At 49.4% G+C, this 24,682-nt stretch overlaps 1 protein-coding gene and 1 long non-coding RNA gene across 51 annotated transcripts in view; one reads left to right on the top strand and one right to left on the bottom strand.

Annotated features, from left to right (window-relative positions):
• The window catches only part of FAM234A (family with sequence similarity 234 member A), a 52,785-nt gene extending 32,753 nt beyond the window's left edge, over positions 1–20,032 (bottom strand). For 11 of the 50 annotated variants that reach the window (XR_013410816.1, XM_077983404.1, XM_077983400.1 and 8 more), the window contains exons 1-3: positions 19,975–20,013; positions 17,407–17,497; positions 2,264–2,385 (exon numbers count right to left, since the gene is read on the bottom strand). The gene's annotated coding sequence lies outside the window, so the exon portion shown is untranslated. 50 annotated transcript variants of the gene reach the window in all.
• LOC144337780 (uncharacterized) lies at positions 17,663–20,002 on the top strand. The gene is made up of 2 exons (XR_013411285.1): positions 17,663–18,213; positions 18,952–20,002. It is a non-coding gene; the product is annotated as an uncharacterized LOC144337780 (long non-coding RNA).
• Positions 20,033–24,682: the final 4,650 nt, after the last annotated feature.

Below are 24,682 nucleotides of genomic sequence, written 5' to 3'. Positions count from 1 at the left end.
AAATACAAAAATTGGCTGGACATGTGCCCGGCCTAGACCCCATCTCTTAAAAAAAAACAAACGTGGGCCGGGCGCGGTGGCTCAAGCCTGTAATCCCAGCACTTTGGGAGGCCGAGACGGGCGGATCACTAGGTCAGGAGATCGAGACCATCCTGGCTAACACGGTGAAACCCCGTCTCTACTAAAAAATACAAAAAACTAGCCGGGCGAGGTGGCGGGCGCCTGTAGTCCCAGCTACTCAGGAGGCTGAGACAGGAGAATGGCCCGAACCCGGGAGGCGGAGCTTGCAGTGAGCTGAGATCCGGCCACTGCACTCCAGCCTGGGCGACAGAGCGAGACTCCGTCTCAAAAAAAAAAAAAAAACAAAAAACAAAACAAAACAAAACAAACGTGGCTAGGCATGGTGGCTCACGCCTGTAATCGCAGCACTTTGGGAGGCCGAGTGAGTGGATTGCTTGAGCTCAGGAGTTTGAGACCAGCCTGGGCAACGTAGTAAGACTCGGTCTCTACTAAAAATACCAAAAAAATTAGCCGGGTATGGTGGCGCTCGCCTGTGGTCCCAGCTACTTAGGAGGCTGGGGTAGGAAGATGACTAGAGCCCGGCGGGGCAGAGGCTGCAGTGAGCTGAGATCCGGCCACTGCACTCCCACCTGGGTGACAGAGCAGGACCCTGTCTCAAAAAACAAACAAACAAAAACCCCACCGCAGAGGCTCAAACAAAAACTTGTAAATCAGTGTTCATATTGGTTCATCATTAACAACAGCCAAAACGTAGAAACAACCCAGATGTCCAACAACGTATGAACATATAGGCCGGGCGCAGTGGCTCATGCCTGTAATCCCAGCACTTTGGGAGGCCAAGGCAGGCAGATCACGAGGTCAGGAGTTCGAGACCAGCCTGGCCAATATGGTGAAAGCCGTCTCTACTAAAAATACAAAAAAAAGGCCGGGCGCGGTGGCTCACACCTGTAATCCCAGCACTTTGGGAGGCCGAGACGGGCGGATCACAAGGTCAGGAGATCGAGACCATCCTGGCTAACACGGTGAAACCCCGTCTCTACTAAAAATACAAAAAAAATAGCCGGGCAAGGTGGCAGGCGCCTGTAATCCCAGCTACTCGGGAGGCTCAGACAGGAGAATCACTTGAACCTGGGAGGTGGAGGTTGCAGTGAGCCCAGACTGCGCCACTGCACTCCAGCCTGGGCAACAGAGGGAGACTCCTTCTCAAAAAACAAAAACAAAAAAAGAAAAAAAACCATATGAATGGAGAAACTAAATACAATTTAGTAAACAATTGTAAATAATACAATTGCACCATAATGCAGTGGTGTGTTTTTCAGCCACAGTAAGAAATAAAACTCCGACACATTATAAAATTATGCTAAATGAAATAACTAGGACACAAAGGTCACCTGTGGTGTGATTCCAGTTCTACGAAATGCCCAGAACAGGCAAATTCACAGAGGCAGGAAGTAGACTCGTGGATGCCAGGTGCTGGGAACAGGGAGAGTTGGGAGGGACTGCTGTGCACTATGGGGTTTCTCTGTGTGGGATGATGAAAATAGTAGTGATGGTTATAAAATGCTGGGATTATACCAAATGTTACTAATGGCAAATTTTATGTTATATATATTTTGCCACAATAAAAAAAAAATGTGTGCATTCTCCTAAGTGTGCTGAGGCTTAAGTTTTCACATCTTAGAAGTCCGAAAAGGTGTGCTTATCAAAGGCAATGAGTTAGACCACGGAAAATCAAACAGTGAGTCATGACCAAGGACCTCATTAAACCCGAGCAGCTGGCATGGGGGTGGGGAGGGCAGGGCATGGGTTGTCTAGAAAAGGTAACTAGGGAAAAGGCAGCAACAGAACGTAGGAGTGTCTCACTGCCAGAGCCTGAGGGGCTGGGGCCAGGGCTTGAAGAAGAGGAGACGGCCATTTGTTCAGCAAATCTAGCCACTATGTCCCCAAGGAAGGGATGTGTGAAATGTTTAAAACATAGATTCCTTTGGCAAAGGAAAGAAAATGGAGTGAAAACCAGAATGCTACAATTCTGGGTTTCTATCTTTAAGGCTTTAAACTTAAGAGCTTTAAAATTGCAGCCAAGAAATTTGAGCTCTGAGCCTCAGCTGTCCTCATCTGTTGGGAGCCAGAGCTTCGAAGAAAACGTGTGGGAAAGCACTTCTCAAGGAGGGGCATCAACCACCACCACCAGGAATCTGAAAACACGACCCATCCATCCATGGGCCCACGAGTCCTGACCTACCTGGTCGTGGGAGTGCCCAGAGGAGGTGCTGCCCGAAGGACGTGCTCGATGTTGACTCCTGCTGGTGCATCTGGTTGTGAGCTGTGGACACGGAATCTGTGCCTTCGTAAGCCCAGGTGGACCTAGGGATCATAAAGCTACTTGTAAAGTGCAGCTCAGGCAGCCTGCAAAGGTGTCAGGTGAGGAACTTAGATCCTTCCAAAGACACGATTCTCAGCGGCGGCTCCACATGAAAATAACTTGAGTGCTTTGGCAATCCTGGTGCCACACTCCAGAAGGACTCAGTAATAACCTCAGCGCTTTCGCGCTCCCGACGCCACGATCCAGAAGGACCCAGTAATAACCTGAGTGCATTCGCAATCCTGATGCCACACTCCAGAAGGACTCAGTTGGCCACTCTGGGCGGGGAGTCCCAGTCAGGAGCGGCTGCTAGCACTCTCCAGCTGACTCCAGGGTACAGCCAAGCAGAGAATCACAGGCTGAGAAGTCTGCCCTTGTTTGGTTCATCCCACTCTACCAGATGAGGGCCAGACATCTCCTGACCCTCAAGGGGAGACTCCACCCCCCAACAGCCAGCCTAGAAACAAGGCAAAGGGGAAAGGGCCTCTTCCTCTGAAGACGCCGCCTGACCTGCATTCTGCGTTTTCTGTTCCTTGGAGTTCACAGCAAGCTTAGTAAAGTCAAACCAAATGCAGACCTCAAGCTAGTAAATGACATCGCTCCTTTTCTTAATCATTCTTCCAACACCTAAGCTATGACCAAGGGACCCTGCAAGACAATTCCTATTCATGTAGTTTGGATTTATAATTTTAAAAAATCAGTAATATATATATATATATATACACACAATGTTTATGAGGGCCGGGCGCGGCGGCTCACACCTGTAATCCCAGTACTTTGGGGGCAGAGGCAGGCAGGTCGCTTGGGCCCGGGAGTTTGAGACCAGCCTGGGCAACATGGGGACACTTCATCTCCACCAAAAATAAAAAAATCAGCCAGGTGTGGTGCTGGGCACCTGTCATTCCAACTACTCGGGAGGCTGAGGCAGGAGGATTGCTTGAGCCCGGGAGGTCAAGGCTGCAGTGAGCCATGACCATGCCACTGCATTCCAGCCTGGGCAACAGAACAAGACCCTGTTTCAAAAAAACCCACAAAACTTAAAAAGTATAAAAGGGTAAATCTCCTTTCATCTTGTGGCTCCAGGACTCAAGAGGGGAAGCTTGATACTGGTTTCATATGGGTCCTTCCAGAAGTATTCTCTGTGTGGACAAGCATGGAGTATACGAAGTACACACTTTATATGAAAAAAATGTGACTGGAATGGCTGAGTTATAAGGTGGCCTCTAAAAATTAAAGGAAAAACAAAATTCAAACCACTCTCTTATCTCTACTGCATGATTGGTCATGTTAAATCAGACCAAACTGGACATTCTGTGGCAGGGACAGAGAAAAGTACTGTCATTTTCTCAACTCCTGCCTTTTGAATTGGAGAGCCTGGCTGAAAGGACAAACATCTCCCGCACGCACGGGCCATCTCGGTAACACGATTTAGAAGGACAAAGGGAAAAAACTCTCTAAACGCTCATTAATAACACAGTTGGGGATTTGGGTCACCTGTGTCTTGTGAGTACCTACAATTTGGCCAGTGTCCTCACCTGCAGAGCAGAATGAAATACAACATATCACATACGTGAGGGAAGATAGAAACAGAGGCTTCAGAAGGCAAAGCCCCGGCCGGGCGCGGTGGCTCAAGCCTGTAATCCCAGCACTTTGGGAGGCCGAGACGGGCGAATCACGAGGTCAGGAGATCGAGACCATCCTGGTTAACACGGTGAAACCTCATCTCTACTAAAAATACAAAAAACTAGCTGGGCGAGGTGGCGGGCGCCTGTAGTCCCAGCTACTCGGGAGGTTGAGGCAGGAGAATGGTGTGAACCCGGGAGGCGGAGCTTGCAGTGAGCTGAGATCCAGCCACTGCACTCCAGCCTGGGTGACAGAGCGAGACTCCGTCTCAAAAAAAAAAAAAAAAAGAAGGCAAAGCCCCACTACAGGACGCAAAAGACGCAAAACAATGCGGGTAAAACTGACTTAACCAGATGAGCACCCACCTGAGCCAGCACTGGGCTCCACTCTGGGAGGGTTCCCAGATAGTCAGCCCCGTGGTGCCTCCATGGGGACTCTCCTACCACTTGGGTGAACCCCGGTCAGGATAGAAAACGGCACTGAACATTTTGGGGAGGATCATCATTTTAACTGACAAACACGGGTTTCTAAAACTGTGAGTCAGCTGTCGAGGCGTTTGTGAAAAACACAGACTCATCTAAGATCAAAAGAGTTTGTGAGAAACTGGTTTAAAAATCATTAATAAGGCCGGGTGCGGTGGCTCATGCCTATAATCCCAGCACTTTGGGAGGCTGAGGCGGCTGGATCACCTGAGGTCCGGAGTTCGAGACCAGCCTGGCCAACATGGTGAAAACCAGCCTCTACTAAAAAATACAAAAATTAGCCAGGCATGGTGGCAGGCTACTTGGGAGGCAGGGGCAGGAGAACTGTTTGAACCTGGGAGGCGGAGGTTGCAGTGAGCCAAGATTGAGCCATTGCACTCAAGCCTGAGGGACAAGAGCGAGACTTCTCTTAAAAAAAAAAAAAATCATTAGTAAGGCTGCGAGTGGTATCTCATGTCTGTAATCCCAGCACTTTGCAAGGCCGAGGCGCATGGATAGCTTGAGCTCAGTTCAAGACCAGCCTGGGCAACATGCTGAGACCCTGTTTCTAAAAAGAAAGAAAAAAAAAAATCAGCCAGGTGTGGGGGCACACGCCTGTGGTCTTACCCACCCAGGAAGGTGAGGTGGGAGGGCCACTTGAACCCAGGAAGCTGAGGCTGCAATGAACCATGATCATGTCACTGCCCTCTAGCCTGGTGACACAGAGCGAAGCTCTGTCTCAAAACAAAACAAAACATCAATAAAAAACCCCAAAAACCCACCAATCAATCAATTAAAAAAACACCAATCAACCAAGCGTGGTGGTTTGCGCCTGTAATACTAGCACTTCAGGAGGCCAAGGCAGGCGGATCACGAACTCAGCAGTTCAAGACCAGCCTAAACAACATGGTGAAACCTCATCTCTACTAAAGTACAAAAATTAGCTGGGTATGGTGGCGTGCGCCTATAATCCCAGCTACTCAGGAGGCTGACACAGGAGAATCGCTTGAACCCGGGAGGCAGAGGTTGCAGTGAGCCAATATCACGCCACTGCACTCCAGCCTGGGCAACAGAGTGAGACTCCCATCTCAAAAAAAACAAACAAAAAAAAAACCAAAACAAACACCCATCAATCATCAGGAGGCTGAGGCAGGAGAATTGCTTGAACTTGGCAGGCAGAGGTTCACTCAGCCTCCCAAGTAGCTGGGACCACAGGTACCCACCACCACACCTGGCTAATTTGTGTATTTTTAGTAGAGACAGGGTTTCACCATATTGGTCAGGCTGGTCTAGAACTGCTGACCTCGTGATCTGCCCACCTCAGCCTCTCAAAGTGCTGGGATTACAGGTGTGAGCCACCATGCCGGGCCAAAAATGTAAATATTATTTTTAACAAACATTAAACTAAAAGGAAATAGAAGAGAATGTTTATGTAACCTTGGTTAGGAAAAGTCTTGAAAGCATGACCCCAAAGGTGGAAATCATTAAGAAAAACACTGATGGGACTAAATATACTCTGAAATGTCTAACCCAAGTTTGTCCAACCCTTGGCCCAGTGTGGCCTAACACAAATTCATCAACTTTCTGAAAACATTCGGAGATCTCATCAGCTACCGTTAGTGTTAGTGTACTTCACGTGTGGCCCGAGACAATTCTTCCAACGTGGCCAGGGAAGCGAAAAGATTGTTACCTTGTCAGCCCCGCAAAACAAACCAGGATAAATATTCCTGGAGATTTCACAAACCCACAAAAGAAAGGCAAGGACCCCAGCGGGGAAAGAGGAAACGAATTCGTAACTGTGCAGTTCACCGAAGAGCACACTCCAGTGGCCGGTGCCCAAGGGAAACACGCTCAGTCTCACTCATAGACACAGCAGGACAAATGACATTAACAAAAGTTAACCATTTCATTTTATTTTGAGACAGGGTCTCACTCTGTCACCCAGGCTGAAGGGCAGTGGCGATCTAGGCTCACTGCAACCTCCTCCTCCTGGGTTCAAGTGATTGTCCCACCTCAGCCTATCAAGGAGCTGGGACCACAGGTGTGCACCACTGCACCGGGCAAATTTTTGTATTTTTTGTAGAGACGGAGATTCGCCACGTTGCCCAGGCTGGTCTTGAACTCCAGGGCCCAAGTGATCCGTCTGCCTCAGCCTCCCAAAGTGTGGGCCACGCCCAGCCTAAAAGTTAAGCATTTTAAAATATGTTGGTGAGAATATAGGATAACAGGTCTGTAGTACAGTAGGAGTGGGAATTTGAAATGGTAGTTATTGGTCAAGTGCGGTGGTTCACGCCCGTAAATCCCAGCACTTCGGGAGGCTGAGGTGGGCAGATTACCTGAGGTCAGGAGTTTGAGATCAGCCTGACCAACATGGAGAAACCCCATCTCTACTAAAAATACAAAAAACAATTAGCCGGGCCCGGTGGTGCATGCCTGTAATCCCAGATACTTGGGAGGCTGAGGCAGGAGAATCACTTGAACCTGGGAGGCAGAGGTTGCAGTGAGCCAAGATCACGCCATTGCACTCCAGCCTGGGTGACAAGAACAAAATTCCGTCTCAAAAAAAAAAAAAAAAAAAAGATGTTACCATTCAGGAAGCAGACTGCAGGGTCCAGCTCTGTGCTATTTTTGCAACATCTTGTGAATCTATAAGTAGTCTAAAATAAAAACTATAAAATAAAAAATCAAAGGAGAAAAGAAAACCTTTACTAAGGGGGGGTGGGGTCAGAGGTTCATGTAAGTTTAAGAGGAAGAACCAGCTTCTCCATAGGCAGCCTTGGTTGGTGCTACCTTAAACATGAAGGTAGCTACCTTATGTTTACAAAGCTACCTACCTTAACATGAAGCTATTTTGTTCCAGAGGCAGGGGTCTTTTTAGTGTTTTGTTTATTTTTGGAAGAATATCAATAGTTGAGTTTTGTGGTAGCCTGAAGAAATACTGAAACAAGAGCCAAACCTCTGGCATGTTACGATTCTCCATTACAAATAATTATCAGCTTCCTCAAAACCATTCATTAAAATAATTTCCCTTTCTACTGTGGGGAAAAAACGGATACACATAGCATTTATAATACTACTCCCCAATGCTTCCCAAGCAAATGCCAGAGTTTAAAAGGGGTCGTCACCAAAGTCAGACAACATGGTGACAATGAAAATGCCCCAAAGGGTGGGAAGTCTTACTGCTATACAGCCTCTGTACAAGCTTTCACACTGGCCTGGCCACAGAAAAGGCCACAGAAAAGGCCTTAACACTAGTAAGGCCTGTCTTTGGAAAATTAAAAAGTTGGTCAGGAATTCCTTCACAGGATCCCCAGGTAAGACTTCCTTTTTGGAAACTTTACTCAGCCACCAGAAAATAGGGGTAGTTATTAAAAGCCACAACAGCAAGGCAGCCAAAGCCAGCCAGGCAGTTCACGATTCAACCAGTTTGCAAATAAGGACACCATGAGATAGGTCCAAAGATTTGCTCATCAATGGCAAGAAGATATCAATGTTTTTCTCGACTATGGTCATTAAAAATACCAGAAACAGTAGCGAGAGCTTCAGGAACCTGATTGACAGAGAAAATCCCCATGGACCCAGGTCAGAGAGACTTGAGCAGGGCACTGTCCTTGCTGTACTTGAGCATCCATACCATTGACCACAGAGAGGCAGGCCATGTGGCTATTTAAAAAAAACAGAAGACAGAACTCGACAAGCTAATAACCAAAAAATTTAACTTCATGGCCAGGCACGGTGGTTCATGCCTATAATCCTAGTGTTTTGGGAGGCTGAGGCAGGAGGATGACTTGAGGCCAAGAAGTCGAGACCAGTCTGGGCAACATGGGGAGACCCCATCTCTACAAAAAGTAAAATAAAATTAGTCACATGTAGTGGCACGCGCTTGTAGTCACAGCTACCTGGGAGGCTGAGGTGGGAAGTTAGCTTGAGCCCAAGAAGTTGAGGTTGCAGTGAGCTGTGATCACTATCATTACATTCCAGTTTGGGCAACAGAGTGAGACCCTGTTTCAAAAAAAAAGTGAGGGCTCGGAAAAAAAAATTTGTCAATATGATATGTATTAATTAAGGTAAAAGACCTGACACTAGCTGGGCGTGGTAGCTCAAGCCTGTAATCCCAGCACTTTGCGAGGCCGAGGTGGGTAGATCGCCAGGTCAGGAGTTCGAGACCAGCCTGGCCAACATGGTAAAACCCCATCTCTACTAAAAATACACAAAATTAACTGCGCGTGGTGGTGCGCATCAGTAATTTCAGCTAAGGAGGCTGAGGCAGGAGAATCGCTTGAACCTGGGAGGCAGAGGTTGCCGTGAGCCGAGATCACGCCATTGCACTCCAGCCTGGGTGACAGGGTGAGACTCAAAAAAAAAAAAGACCTGACACCAAAAATAACTTGAAGAAAGATAAACAAAATACCCCATATATGGTTATTCAAACAGATGATTCCCCTGGCCTACAGAACTATCGGTAAGCCCATGGTGATTCATGCCTATAATCCTAGCATTTTGGGAGGCCGAGGTGGACAGATCACTTGAGAACAGGAGTTCGAGACCAGGCTGGCCGATGTGGTGAAATCCTGTCTCTACTAAAAATACAAAACTGGGTGGGTATGGTGGCGTCTGCCTGTAATCTCAGCTACTGGGAAGGCTGAAGCACGAGAATCACTTCAGCCTGGGAGGTAGAAGACGCAGTGAGGCAAGACTTCTGCACTCCAGCCTGGGCAACAGATCAAGACTCTGTCTCAAAAAAAAAGGACTGTCAGTAAACCAGCCATCCACTCTAGGCTGCTGAGACTGCCACACCTGTCTGTCCTCCAGGGAGTCCACAGGCTACCCAGCCCTCAGTGGAGACTCTGATAAGGAGGAAGAACAAAAAAATCCAGCACAGCTCATTAACATTTTGGCGGGGGTGGGGCAGGAATACCACAGTCCATGCTGAAAGGAAGTAACGGGTCTCTCCCTTTTCTCCAAGGGTTCTTTCTCTAAGAAGTTTACTGAGTCACAGAGAACAGAAAATAAAAACAAAAGTCTCATTCTAATTGCTCTTTTTTTTTTTTTTGGACACAGAGTCTTGCACTGTTGCCCGGGCTGGAGTGCAATGGCGCGATCTTGGCTCACTGCAACATCCGCCTCCCGGTTTCAAGCGATTCTCCTGCATCAGCCTCCTGAGTAGCTGGGATTACAGGCATGTGCTACCACGTCAGGCTAATTTTGTATTTTTAGTAGGGATGGGATTTCTCCATATTGGTCAGGCTGGTCTTGAACTCCCTACCACTGTGCGGTAGGGGCGGTGGCTGCGCTGAGCCACCGCGCCCAGCCTCTAATTGCTTTTTTTTTTTTTTTTGAGACGGAGTCTCGCTGTGTCGCCCAGGCTGGAGTGCGGTGGCCGGATCTCAGCTCACTGCAAGCTCTGCCTCCCGGGTTTTTACGCCATTCTCCTGCCTCAGCCTCCCGAGTAGCCGGGACTACAGGCGCCTGCCACCTCGCCCGGCTAGTTTTTTGTATTTTTTTTAGTAGAGACGGGGTTTCACCGTGTTAGCCAGGATGGTCTCGAACTCCTGACCTCGTGATCCACCCGTCTCGGCCTCCCAAAGTGCTGGGATTACAGGCTTGAGCCACCACGCCCGGCCTAATTGCTTTTTAATTAGGAAAAGTATATGTACTCCAGGAAGGGCAGAATAAAAATCATCACAACGAATAAAAATAATCACCACAAATCCACAAATAAAAAGGAATTCAAGGCCGACGCGGTGGCTCACACCTGTAATCCCAGCACTCTGGGAGGCCAAGGCGGGTGGATCACGAGGTCAGGAGATCGAGACCATCCTGGCTAACAAGGTGAAACGCTGTCTCTACTAAAAATACAAAAAATTACCTGGCCGTGGTGGTGGACACCTGTAGTCCCAGCTACTCGGGAGGCTGAGACAGGAAACTGCAGTGAACATGGGAGGCAGAGCTTGCAGTGAGCCAAGATCGTGCCACTGTACTCCAGCCTGGGAGACAGAGCGAGACTTTGTCTACAAAAAAAAAAAAAAAAAAAAGCAATTTAATATTTTGAAAATAGGCGGTCAAAAAAATTAAATAAAGAAAATATTTAAAAAGTGAAAAATAAAAATGAAAATAGGCCGGGCGCGGTGGCTCAAGCCTGTAATCCCAGCACTTTGGGAGGCCGAGACGGGCGAATCACGAGTTCAGGAGATCGAGACCATCCTGGCTAACACGGTGAAACCCCGTCTCTACTAAAATACAAAAAAAATTAGCCGGGCGAGGTGGCGGGCGCCTGTACTCCCAGCTACTCGGGAGGCTGAGGCAGGAGAATGGCGTGAACCCGGGAGGCGGGGCTTGCAGTGAACTGAGATCCGGCCACTGCACTCCAGCCTGGGTGACAGAGTGAGACTCCGTCTCAAAAAAAAAAAAAAAAAATGAAAATAGGTGGTCTAGGTCAGGCATGGTGGCTCACGCCTATAATTCCACCACAGTGGGAAGCTGAGGTGGGCGGATCACCTGAGCTCAGGAGTTCAAGACCAGCCTGACCAACATGGAGAAATCCCGTCTCTACTAAAAATACAAAATTAGTTGGGCGTGGTGGTGCACACCTGTAATCCCAGCTACCTGGGAGGCTGAGGTGGGAGAATTGCTTGAACCCGGGAGGTGGAGGTTGCAGTGAGCTGAGATCTCACCATTGCACTCCAGCCTGGGTTACAGGGTGAGACTCCATCTCAGAAAAAAAAAAAAAAAAAGGAAAATAGATATTTTCTAAATTTTAATTGCAGAATTTGATGAAAACTTTTTTTTTTTTTTTGGACACAGGGTCTTGCTCTGTTGTCCAGGCTGGAATGAAGTGGTACAATAATGGCTCACTGCAGCCTTGAACCCCCTGGGCTCAAGAGATCCTCCTGCCTTAGGCTCCCCAGTAGCTGGGAGCACAGGCATGCACCAGTTAATTTTTATCCAGCTAATCTTTAAATTTTTTGTAGAAATAGGAGCCTCACTGTGTTGCCCAGGCTTGTCTGTAACTCCTGGGTTCACGTGATCCTCCCACCTCTGCCTCCCAAAGTGCTAGAATTACAGGTGTGAACCATTGTGCCCAGCCTGAAGCAGTCATTTTTGTTTTTTTTTCTTTCTTTTTCTGTAGACCTCCTCTGTGGTCAAGATAGTGTTTTAGGGCTAGGCACAGTAGCATACACTTGTAATCCCAGCAACTTCAGGAGGCTAAAGCAGGAGGCAGGAAGATCACTTGAGCTCAGGAGTTTGAGACCAGCCTGAGCAACGTGGCAAAACCCTGCCTCTACAAAAAAATACAAAAACTAGCCGGGTGTGGTGGTATGTGCCTCTAGTCCCAGCTATGCGAGAGACTGAGGCGGGAGGCTCCCTTGAGCCTGGGAGGTCAAGGCTTGGTGAGCCGAGATCTCGCCACTGCATTCCAGTCTGGGCAACAGGGCAAGACCCTGTCTCAAAAAAAAAGAGAGGAAAACAGTGTGTTTTTTTTTTTTTTTTTTTTTTTGAGATGGAGTCTCGCTCTGTCGCCCAGGCTGGAGTGCAGTGGCGCGATCTCAGCTCACTGCAAGCTCCGCCTCCCGGGTTCACGCCATTCTCCTGCCTCAGCCTCCCGAGTAGCTGGGACTACAGGCGCCCACAACCACGCCCGGCTAATTTTTTGTATTTTTTAGTAGAGACGGGGTTTCACCGTGGTCTCGATCTCCTGACCTTGTGATCCGCCCGCCTCGGCCTCCCAAAGTGCTGGGATTACAGGCGTGAGCCACCGCGCCCGGCCGAAAACAGTGTTTTAAATGGATAAAATATTTAGTTAATATTTAGAGAAAAACTATGATTATAGATTAATATTACTATCTAGTTTCACCAGTTAGAAACAGAAATTGGGGCCAGGCGCGGTGGCTCAAGCCCGTAATCCCAGCACTTTGGGAGGCCGAGACGGGCGGATCACGAGGTCAGGAGATCGAGACCATCCTGGCTAACACGGTGAAATCCTGTCTCTACTAAAAAATAAAAAAAACTAGCCGGGCGTGGTGGCGGGTGCCTATAGTCCCAGCTACTCGGGAGGCTGAGGCAGGAGAATGGCGGGAACCCGGGAGGCGGAGCTTGCAGTGAGCCAAGATCGCGCCACTACACTCCAGCCTGGGCGGCAGAGCGAGACTCTGTCTCAAAAAAAAAAAAAAAAAAAAAAGGAAAAAGAAACAGAAATTGGAAGGATTTTGTCAATGGATTAAAAAATAATAATAATAAGCCCCCAGCTGGGTGTGGTAGCTCACAACTGTAATTCCAGCACTCTAGGAGGCCAAGGCAGCCAGATCACTTGAGGTCAGGAGTTCGAGACCAACCTGGCCAACACGGTGAAACCCCGTCTCTACTAAAAATACAAAAATTAGCTGGCATGTGGCGCATGCCTATAATCCCAGCTACTAGGGAGGATGAAGCAGGAGAATCGCTTGAACCCAGGAGGCAGAGGCTGCAGTGAGCTGAGATCGCACCGTTGTACTCCAGCCTGGGCAACAAGAACAAGACTCTGCCTCAAAAAAAAGAAAAAAAAAAAAAGGCCCAGGTGCAGGGGCTCACGCCTTAAACAAGTTTGGGGTGACCCCTGCTGACCCTGGTTAACTACATTCCACCCCAGAAAACTCAGTATTTTTCTTTCAAAGCACTCATCATACCTCTCTCACCTGGCAGAAAGAAAGCTATTTATTTAAGGCCAGGAAGATGTCTACTGTGTCCCGAGTGAAACGGATGAGAGAGAATTTAAAAGACAAGTAAGATAACTCACAATCATTCTCTCTGCTTCAGCATCTGAATTTTCCCCCAGACTTCATCATCCATAATCACTAACCAATCTTGGAGCAAGTGTGCCCAAATGCTTGTCCCCAAATCCAGCTGCTATACACACAAACGACTTAAGAAATGTATTTGCAAAATGTGGCTGTGTCACCACCAAGAACACTCCGGGTATTTGACAGCAATTCAACAGGAGCCTCAGAGACACCCACAGTAGCCAATGGAGCTTCAGAGACACCCACGGTAGCCAATGAGGCAGATGTTTCAGCTGAGCAAAGCAGATGTCAGACAAGGACAGCTACTGTGTCCAACTGTTTACAGCAAGCGGCTATTTCTCTCTCCACCAAGAATAATCTCAAGACAAAGAACAGGCCCATAACCATTTTTCCAGAACCACTTTAAAGATCATGGTTCCATGACAAAGGCAAAAGTATCACAGCACTTTCAGTCAACACGCAAAAGCCCAAACACAAGTTCCTTTCCTTTACAGAACTGAAAAACTTTTACAGTACTTGAGAAGGGCTCACAATGCCTCCTAAAAATAAGTTGAGGGCGAACAGCTGACGGGCAACTATTACATAGAATAAGTTTTGTAGTCTATCCAGAAAATACCATGGGGTAAGCCTTTCTCCTGAATTCCAAGGTAGATTTCCTGCAACTCCCCCACAAATTAGTGTTAATTTTATTTATTCATTTATTTTTGAGACGGAGTCTCTGTCACCCGGGCTGGAGTGCAGTGGCGCAATCTCAGCTCACTGCAAGCTCTGTCTCCCGGGTTCACACTATTCTTCTGCCTCAGCCTCCCAAGTAGCTGGGACTACAGGTGCCCGCCACCACGTCCGGCTAATTTTTTTGTATTTTCAGTAGAGACGGAGTTTCACCAAGTTAGCCAGGATGGTCTCAATCTCCTGACCTTGTGATCCATCCTCCTCGGCCTCCCAAAGTGCTGGGATTACAGGCATGAGCCACTGCACCCGGCCCAATTTTTATTTATTTTTATTTTTTCTCGAGACAGAGTCTTGCTCTGGCGCCCAGGCTGGAATGCAGTAGTGCAATCTCAGCTCACTGCAACCTCCACCTCCTGGGTTCAAGCGATTCTCCTGCCTCAGCCTCCCGAGTAGCTGGGACTACAGGCGCCCACCACCATGCCCAGGTAATTTTTTGTATCTTTTAGTGGAGACAGGGTTTCAGCATGTTAGCCAGGATGGTCTCCATCTCCTGACCTTGTGATCCGCCTGCCTCGGCCTCCCAAAGTGCTGGGATTACAGGCGTGAGCCACCGCACCCGGCCCCATGAAGAATTTTGCAAAGCACAAGTGGGTACAAAATTCACCAAGTTTGTAGGGTTTTTTTATTATTTTTGAGACGTAGTCTCGCTCTGTTGCCCAGGCTGGAGTGTAGTGGCATGAACTTGGCTCACCACAACCTTTGCCTCCTGGGTTCAAGCAATTCTCCTGCCTCAGCCTCCTGAGTAGCTGGGACTACAGGCACATGCCATGACACCCAGTTAATTTTTTTTTTTTTTGTATTTTCAGTAGAGATAGGGTTTCACTATATTACCCAGGATGGCCTTGATCTCCTGACCTCATGATCTACCCACCTCAGCCTCCCAAAGTGCTGAGATTACAGGCATGAGCCATGGCGACTGGCCAGGGCTTTTTTTTTGTTTTTTTTTTTTAAGACGGAGTCTCGCTCTGTCGCCCAGGCTGGAATGCAGTGCCGCGATCTCAGCTCACTGCAAGCTCCGCCTCCTGGGTTTATACCATTCTCCTGCCTCAGCCTCCCGAGTAGCTGGGACTACAGGCGCCCGCCACCTCGCCCGGCTAGTTTTTTGTATTTTTTAGTAGAGACGGGGTTTCACCGTGTTAGCCAGGATGGTCTCGATCTCCTGACCTCGTGATCTGCCTGTCTCGGCCTCCCAAAGTGCTGGGATTACAGGCTTGAGCCACCGCGCCCGGCCAGGTGTTTTTTTTGAGATGGAATTTCACTCTGTCGCCCAGGCTGGAGTGCAGTGATGCTATCTCAGCTCACTGCAAGCTCCGCCTCCTGGGTTCATGCCACTGTATTTCAGCCTGATGAGTAGCTGGGACTACAGGCACCAGCTACCACACCCAGCTTATTTATTTATTTATTTATTCATTTATTTATTTAATTTGGTGAGACGGAGATTTACTCCTGTTGCCCAGTCTAGAGTGCAATGGTGCTATCTCGGCTCACTGCATTCTCCTGCCTCAGCCTCCTGAGTAGCTGGGACTACAGGCATGTGCCACCATATCCGGCTAATTTTGTATTTTTAGTAGAGATAGGGTTTTACGGTGTTGCCTAGGCTGATCTCGAACTCCTGACCTCAGGTGATCCACCCGCCTTGGCCTCCCAAAGTGCTGGGATTACAGGCGTGAGTAACCGTGCCCAGCCAACACCCGGCTAACTTTTGTATTTTTAGTAGAGACGGGGTTTCACCGTGTTAGCCAGGATGGTCTTGGGTCTCGATCTCCTGAACTCCTGATCTGCTCGCCTAGGCCTCCCAAAGTGCTGGGATTGTAGGTGTGAACAACCGCCCCCAGTCGGCTTTTTTTGTTTTTTTGAGACAGAGTCTCGCTCTGTTGCTCAGGCTGGAGTGCAATGGCATGATCTTGGCTCACTGCAAGCTCTGCCTCCCAGGTTCACGCCATTCTCCTGCCTCAGCCTCCCAAGTGGCTGGGACTATAGGCGCTCGTCACCACACCCGGCTAATTTTTTCTATTTTTAGTAGAGATGGGGTTTCACCATGTTAGCCAGGATGGTCTCGATCTCCTGACCTGGTGATCCGCCCCCCTCGGCCTCCCAAAAGACTGGGATTACAGGCGTGAGTCACCTTGCCTGGCCAGAAGAGTAATTTATTAATGTATTCATTAATAAATTAGGCTTGGCCCTAGCTAATTAATCAGATTCCCAGAGATTAGGGCCACAACCCCAGCTGAAATCACAGGACTAGGCACTCTTGTCCCACAGGAGTGGTAAGTCGCATAGTGGTTTTAAAATGTTTGGATGGGGGGCAGGGGCAGGGGTGGTGGCTCATGCTTCTAATTTCAGCACTTTGGGAAACCAAGGCGGGCAGATCACCTGAGGTCAGGAGTTCCAGATCAGCCTGGCCAACATGGCAAAAACTTGCCTCTACCAAAAATACAAAAATCAGCCGGGCATGGTGATGCACGCCTGTAATCTCAGCTACTTGGGAGGCTGAGGCAGGACAATCGCTTGAACCTGGGACGTGGGGGTTGCAGTGAGCCGAGATGGAACTACTGCACTCCAGTTGGGCAACAGAGTGAGAATCTATCTCAAAATAAATAAATAAATGAAATAGGCCGGGCACGATGGCTCACATCTATAATCCTAGCACTTTGTGAGGCCGAGGCGGGAGGATTACTTGAGGCCAGGAGTTTGAGACTAGCCCAGCCAACATGGTAAAACCCCATCTTTACTAAAAATACAAAAATTAGCTGGGCGTGGTAGTGCATGCTTGTAGTCCCGGCTCCTCAGGAGGCTGAGGCAAGAGAATAGCTGAACCAAGGACAAGGAATGAGCCAAGATTACATCACTGCACTCCAGCCTGGGTGACACAGGGAGACTCTATCTCAAAAAAAAAAAAAAGAATTTCATTAACAAGTATTGTGGTGGAAACCTTCCACTTTCACTCTGAGGTCACCTGCTCTAAGGGAAGATAATTACCATGTGAGGACATGGGCCCGAAGGAAAGCTCCATGAGGCAAGGAACTGAGGGCTCCTGCTACCAGCCAAGAGGGAACTGAGGCTTCCAGTCACCAGGCTTGTGAGTAAGCCACCTTGGAATCAGATCCTCCAGCCCTGGTCCAGTTTTTATTTTATTTGTTCTTTTTAAATTTTCGACCTCTACAAAAACCAGAAAAGTCTCCATCAAGTTTTTAGACGCCTGCAGCCCCAGCCAACATCTTGGTTGCAACTCCAAGAGACCCAAAGTCATAATCACCCAGATAAGCCACTGATCAATTCCTGACCCACAGAAACTGTTGGATAATAAATATTTGTCACTTTAATCCATTAAACTTTGTGTTGTTACAAGCAGCAGAAAACCATTCCAAGTCAGCAGAATGGAAGCAGGAGCCTGAAAAGAAAGTGAAGGGGTGGGCATGGTGACTCATACCTGTAATCCTAACACTTGGCAAGGCCAAGGCAGGAGGACTGCTTGAAGCCAGGAGTTTGAGACCTGCCTGGGCAACACAGTGAGACCCCATCTAGATATTAAAAAAAAAAAAATACACAAATAAACAAATAGGCTGGGTGCGGTGGCTCACATTTATAATCCCAGCACTTCAGGAGGCAAACAAAGGAGGGTCACTTGGGCGCAGGAGTTCAGGACCAGACTGGGAAAGAAAGTGAGACCCCATCCCTACAAAAAATTTTAATTTTTTTTTTTTTTTTTTTTTGAGACAGAATCTCGCTCTGTCACCAGAGTGTAGTGGCACGATCTTGGCTCAATGCAACCTCCGCCTCCTGGGTTCAAGAGATTCTCCTGCCTCAGCCTCCCAAGTAGCTGGGACTACAGGTGTGCGCCACCATGCCCAATTAATTTTTGTATTTTTAGTAGAGACAGGGTTTCACCATGTTAGACAGGATGGTCTCAATCTCTTGACCTCATGATCTGCCAGCCCCAGCCTCCCAAAGTGCTAGGATTACAGGCATGAGCCACCGTGTCCAGCCAAAAACAAATTTTTAATAAAAATAAATATGGGTGTTGTGGCACATACCTGTAGTTCCAGACACTCAGGAGGGTGAAGCAAAAGGAAAAAAAGAGGGCCAGGTGCGGTGGCTCACACCTGTAATCTGAACACTTTGGGAGGTCGAGGCGGGCAGATCACCTGCAGTCAGGAGTTTGAAACCAGCCTGGCCCACATGGTGAAACCCCGTCTCTATTAAAATACAAAAAAAAAAAAATTAGCTGGGCATGGTGGTGGGCACCTGTAATCCCAGCTACTTGGGAGGCTGAGTGGGGAGAATCGCTTGAACCCGGGAGACAGAGGTTGCAGTGAGCTGAGCTCTTGCCACTGCACTCCAGCCTGGGCAACGAGAGTGAAACTCCGTCTCAAGAAAAAGAAAAAAAGAAAAAGAAAAAAAGAAAAGGAAAAAAAAAAGACGGAATCCTCCACCATTTCTAAATCCTGATGATCTCATTCAAGCCCTTGACCCCATCTTACTTCTGGTTCCTTGGACTTCCCAGAGCAAAAGCGAATGGAATGCTTCCATAGCGTGAACTAGTTTTAATATGTTTTCGATGCTTTATGCCAAAAGCATCCCAATCAGTATGGCAAGGACTAAGAGAACTGGTACAATGCCCAAATCCTTGTCCACTTGAGGCCAGGGTCATTCTATTTCCTCCTTCCCTGATCTGCACTTACTCTTTAGCTTTTTTTTTTTTTTTTTTTTTTTTGAGATGAAGTCTTGCTCTTGTCAACCAGGCTGGAGTGCAATGGGGTGATCTCAGCTCACTACAACCTCCGCCTCCCGGGTTCAAGCAATTCTCCTCCCTCAACCTCCCGAGTAGCTGGGATTACAAGTGCCTGCCACCACGCCTGGCTAATTTTTTATTTTTAGTAGAGACGGGGTTTCACCATGATGGCCATGCTGGTCTCTAACTCTTGGACCTCAGGTGATCTGCCTGCCTCAGCCTTCCGAAGTGCTGGGATGACAGGCGTGAGCCACCGCGCCCGGCCCAGCAAGCTCCATTTTTTATTTATCTAATATACTACCTGTACCCTCCAGTGGAATAGAAGCTCCTTGAGGACAGGAAGTTCTTTTGTTGAGTACTATATCCTCAGCCCCTAGAACTATCCCTGGCTCCCAGCAGACACTCGGAGAGTATTTGTAGAGATATTCTGCTCTAATTGAATGCAGATTGAAATTGCAATCAAAGAAGTAGTGTCATCTGATGCTGGCGCTGGAAAGATACCGGCAGCCAATACATGGAAGGGAGCGCGTCACAGCCTCCTCAGCTGGAATCACAAGGTTTAGAACCCGGGAGTAAACGAAACCGCCTACCCTGATAACCTATCAGTCTGTCCATGGGCAATCTCTCTCCTTGACAACTGTCGGCCAACGAACGTAGGGGAGAGCAGGAACGCTAATCACAGTGTTTGGCCTGAGTCCCTCCCACAGACGAGCAACCTCGGCTGCGCTCGGGACGCTTTCCCGGGATGCCGGACGCACGAGCTTGCAGACAGCGTCCTGAGAGGACACACCTCCCTGATTCCCGTGAGGCTTCTCATCCACATTCTTCTACCATAAAAAAACACCCTCAAGCAACCTGGGCGGCACCAAGAGCGAAACTGGCCACGGCCGGCTCACCTACTCTGCGCCACGGCGGGGAGCTCCCCAACGGGAGGTAAAACCCCGCTTTGAGGAACAATGGGGTTTGTTCTGAACGCCACTGAAGCCCAGGCTGCGGCAACCGGGGAAACCCGACAATCAGCCTCCAGAGGCGCTGCGGCCGACCCACTGAAGGCCTTGGGGCCCCGCCGCAGCCTCCCGGCCCGCACCCGACTCGGGAAGGCGGAGGAGCTGGGCGGCAGCACAGGCGGGGTCCTCCAGGGGCCGAGGGACTGGGGAACTTGGGGGCCGGGGTCGCCGAGGCAGGGGCACCGCGTCCCAGAGCGAAGGGGCGGCCTGCGGCACCCCTGCGGCGTGCACGCGCGAGGACGAGGCCGCGCTCACTCACCTGCCGCCGCGCCCTCTCACCCGCCCGCGCCGCGGGCCCGCCCCCTGGCGTCACTTCCGACAAATGGGCGGGCGGGGCCGGAAATGCTCGGGCTCTGACCCCGCCCCGCCGGCATGCTTCGGTTGCTCAGCAACGGGGATCGTGGGCGCGGCCTCCTTCGGGAACCTGGCAGTGTCCTGTTTGTCGCTGTCGCAATGGATGCTGAACGTCCTCGCCCCTCTTCGTTCCCTTCCCCCCCTCCGTCCTTGCTCCTTTCCGTCCTCTTTCCCCTCCTTCCCTGCGTCCTTGCTGCGTCCTCGCTCCCCTCTCCGTCCTCTCCCCACCGTGTCCTCTTCCCGCCTTCTTTCTCGACGTCGACCCGCGATCGCCGATCGCCGGCCTCGCCCCTGCCTCCCGGTGCTCCCAGCGTTTCTCCTCTTTGACCACGAGGAGAATTGCTGGCAGTGGGGATGCGAATTTTCGACCTTGAAATATTGTGGCAAATTGGGAGTGTCACGTGGTTGTACTGACACCCCACGTTGATCAATATTGGGCATGATGATTAGAATCACCACACAGATCAGGGTATCTAAGAACTCCGGCTCCAGCAAGCCTTCCGCCTCCACCTCCGGAGTAGCTGGAACTACAGACAGGTGCCACCACGCCCGGCTGAATTTTTCCTGTTTTTTAGAGACGGGGTCTCACTGTGTTGCCCAGTCTGGTCTCACCTGAACTCAAGTGATCCGCCCGCCTGGGCCTCCCAAAGTGCTGGAATTACAGGCGTGAGCCATCGCGCCCGGCCATCTTCCCTATTTTTGGATGAGGGTATGTAAATTATCTATCCCATTTTATGTTCAGTGTGTGGAGGAAAGGTAATGTGTCTTGTTCATTCACAGGTCTCTGCATGAACAAGAGTTGCACCTGGAAAAGTTCACCCAAGAGAAGGCCCAGTGGAAAGAAAAAGTTGGGGCTGGCTTGTAAACAGCTTAAAATTTTAATGCATTTTTTATTCCATACACATATCCTTCTTCAAGGCTGTAAACATTCCTGTTTTTTTTTTTTTTGAGACGGAGTCTGGCTCTGTCGCCCAGGCTGGAGTACAGTGGCCGGATCTCAGCTCACTGCAAGCTCCGCCTCCCGGGTTCACGCATTCTCCTGCCTCAGCCTCCCGCGTAGCTGGGACTACAGGCGCCAGCCACCTCGCCCGGCTAATTTTTTTTGTATTTTTTTAGTAGAGACGGGGTTTCACTGGGTTATCCAGGATGGTCTCGATCTCCTGACCTCATGATCCGCCCGTCTCGGCCTCCCAAAGTGCTGGGATTACAGGCGTGAGCCACCGTGCCCGGCCAACATTCCTGTTTTATGGGTTTTGACCCCAAAATCTAAGTAAACAACCATTGGTTGTCCAGTAGACTAGGCTGATTTAGGAATGACCCCTTGGAAGACATACTCAAAAATAAAAACAAGAATTAAAAAATCCCACAAAGCCAACGAATGAGCAGAGACATCAGCAGTCAAACACTGTGGGAGAGAGAGACTCTAACAAAATTACTCTGGGCTGGCCGGGCGCGGTGGCTCACGCCTGTAATCCCAGCACTTTGGAAGGCCGAGGCGGGCGGATCACAAGGTCAGGAGATCGAGACCATGGTGAAACCCCGTCTCTACTAAAAAAAATAGAAAAAAATTAGCCGGGCGCAGTGGCGGGCGCCTGTAGTCCCAGCTACTCGGGAGGCTGAGGCCGGAGAATGGCGTGAACCCGGGAGGCGGAGCTTGCAGTGAGTCGAGATTGCGCCACTGCACTCCAGCCTGGGCGACAGAGCGAGACTCCGTCTCAAAAAAAAAAAAACAAAAAAAAAAACAAAATTACTCTGGGGCCGGGCGCAGTGGCTCTTGCATGTAATCCCAGCAGTTTGGGAGGCTGAGGCAGGCGAATCACTTGAGGTCAGGAGTTTGAGGTCAGCCTGGCCAACATGGCAAAAACTGTTCCCTACTAAAAAGACAAAAATTAGCTGGGCATGGTTGCCTGCACCTGTAATCCCAGCTACTTGGTGAGGCTGAGGCAGGAGTATTGCTTGAACCCGGGAGGCAGAGGTTGCGGTGAGCTGAGATCATGCCACTACACTCCAGCCTAGGTGACAGAGCAAAACTCTGTCTCAAGAGAAAAAAAAAAAAAAAAAAAAGAAATTACTCTAGGCCAGGCATGGTGACTCATACCTGTAATCCCAGCGCTTTGGGAGGCCAAGGCAGGAGGAAGATTGCTTGACCTCAGAAATTTGAGACCAGCCTGGGCTACATAGTGAGACTGGCATCTTTATTTATTTATTTATTTTTATTTTTATTTATTTATTTTTTTTTGAGACGGAGTCTCACGCTGTTGCCCAGGCTGGAGTGCAGTGGCGCGATCTCGGCTCACTGCAAGCTCCGCCTCCCGGGTTCCCGCCATTCTCCTGCCTCAGCCTCCTGAGTAGCTGGGACTACAGGCGCCTGCCACCGCGCCCGGCTAATTTTTTGTATTTTTAGTAGAGACGGGGTTTCACTGTGGTCTCGATCTCCTGACCTTGTGATCCGCCCACCTCGGCCTCCCAAAGTGCTGGGATTACAGGCTTGAGCCACCGCGCCCGGCCTATTTATTTTTTAAAAAATTTTTTGGCTGGGCACAGTGGCTCATGCCTGTAATCCCAGCACTTCGGGGGGCCGAGGCAGGTGGATCATGAGATCAAGAGATCGAGACCAGCCTGGCCAGCATGGCGAAATCCCATCTCTACTAAAAATACAAAAAATAGCCAGGCATGGTGGTGCATGCTTGTAGTCCCAGCTACTTGGGAGGCTGAGGCAGGAGAATCGCTTGAACCCAGGACTTGGAGGTTGCAATGAGCCGAGATCGCGCCATTGCGCTCCAGCCTGGGTGACCGAGTGAGACTCCATCTCCAAAAAGGAAAAAAAAAAAGCCGGGTGGGGTGGGTCAATCCTGTAATCCCAGCACTTTGGGAGGCTGAGGTGGGCGGATCACGAGGTCAGGAGATAGAGACCATCCTGGCTAACACGGTGAAACCCCATCTCTACTAAAAATAAAAAAAAATTAGCCAGGTGTGGTGGCGGGCGCCTGTAGTCTCAGCTACTTGGGAGGCTGAGGCAGGAGAATGGCGTGAACCTGGGAAACGGAGGTTGCAGTGAACTGAGAAGAGCCAGACCCTGTCTCAAAAAATAAATAAATAAATAAAAAGGCCGGGCACAGTGGCTCATGCCTGTAATCCCAGCATTTTGGGAGACCGAGGTGGGGGGGGTGGATCACCTGAGGTCGGGAGTTCAACACCAGCCTGGCCAACATGTAGAAACCCAGTCTCTACTAAAAATACAAAATTAGCCGGATGTGGTGTCGCATGCCTGTAATCCTAGCTACTCGGGAGGCTGAGGCAGGAGAGTTGCTTCAACCAGGGAGGCAGACGTTGCGGCGAACCGAGATCTTGCCATTGCACTCCAGCCTGGGCAACTAGAGTGAAACTCCGTCTCAAAAAGAAAAAAAATGGGGTCTCCCTCTGTCCCTCAGACTCAAGTGCAGTGGCAGGATCACGGCTTACTACAACCTCTGCTTCCCAGGCACAGGTGATCCTTTCACCTCAGCCTCTGGGGTAGCTGGGACTACAGGTGTAAACCACCATGCCCAGCTAATTTTTTTACTTTTTTGTAGAATGGAGTTTTGCCATATTACCTAGGCTGGTCTTGAACTCCTAGACTCAAGTGATCTCCTGCTTTGGCCTCCCAAAGTGCTGGGATTCCAAGCATGAGCCACTGTGCCTGGCAGTTGTCTGATTTCTAATAACTGGCAGTTTGGTAGGTGCATAATTCAGATGATGTAATTGCTTTGTTCAAATGGCCATTTGGAAGCAAAATCATGCCTTAGAACATTATTTAAAACTTGTCGGCCGGGCGCAGTGGCTCATGCCTATTATCACAGCACTTTGGGAGGCCGAGGTGGGCGGATCACGAGGTCAGAAGATCCTGGCTAACATGGTGAAAGCCGGTCTCTACTATAAATACAAGAAAATTAGCTGGGCGTGGTGGCAGGCGTCTGTAGTCCCAGCTACTCAGGAGGCTGAGGCAGGAGAATGGCATGAACATGGGAGGCGGAGCTTGCAGTGAGCCGAGATCGCACCACTGCACTCCAGCCTGGGCGACAGAGCGAGACTCCGTCTGAAAACAAAACAAATGAAAACAAAACTTGTCTTACCGTGTCTGGACTTTTGATGCTTCTAGCCCACCAACAGTCTTTGTTGTATTCTTAGAGTAAGTCTTTTTTTCCCCCTTCCAGGGCAGCAATCATTAAATTATCATTTGTGAAATGATTTTTTGTAAATGTAAATTTTATTTTTAAATTAATTTTTTTGAGGTGGAATGTCAAAATAGACCACTCCTGGCCTATTTTTTCTTCTTCTTCTTCTTCTTTTTGAGATGGAGTCTCCCTCTATTGCCCAGGCTGGAGTGCAGTGGCACAATCTCAGCTCACTGCAACCTCTGCCTCCTGGGTTCAAGTGATTCTCCTGCCTCAGCCTCCCGCGTAGCTGGGACTACAGGTATGTGCCACCACGCTTGGCTAGTTTTTTTCTATTTTTAGTAGAGACAGGGTCTCACCATGTTGGCCAGGCTGGTCTTGAAGTCCTGACCTCATGATCCATCCGCCTTGCCTCCCAAAGTGCTGGGATTACAGGCGTGAGCCACCGTGCTCGGCCTT

The sequence above is a fragment of the Macaca mulatta genome, chromosome 20, assembly GCF_049350105.2.
Source record: "Macaca mulatta isolate MMU2019108-1 chromosome 20, T2T-MMU8v2.0, whole genome shotgun sequence".
Lineage (NCBI taxonomy): Eukaryota > Metazoa > Chordata > Mammalia > Primates > Cercopithecidae > Macaca > Macaca mulatta.
The sequence above is the reverse complement of the archived record's forward strand: the minus strand, read 5'-3'. Positions and strand labels throughout refer to the sequence as shown.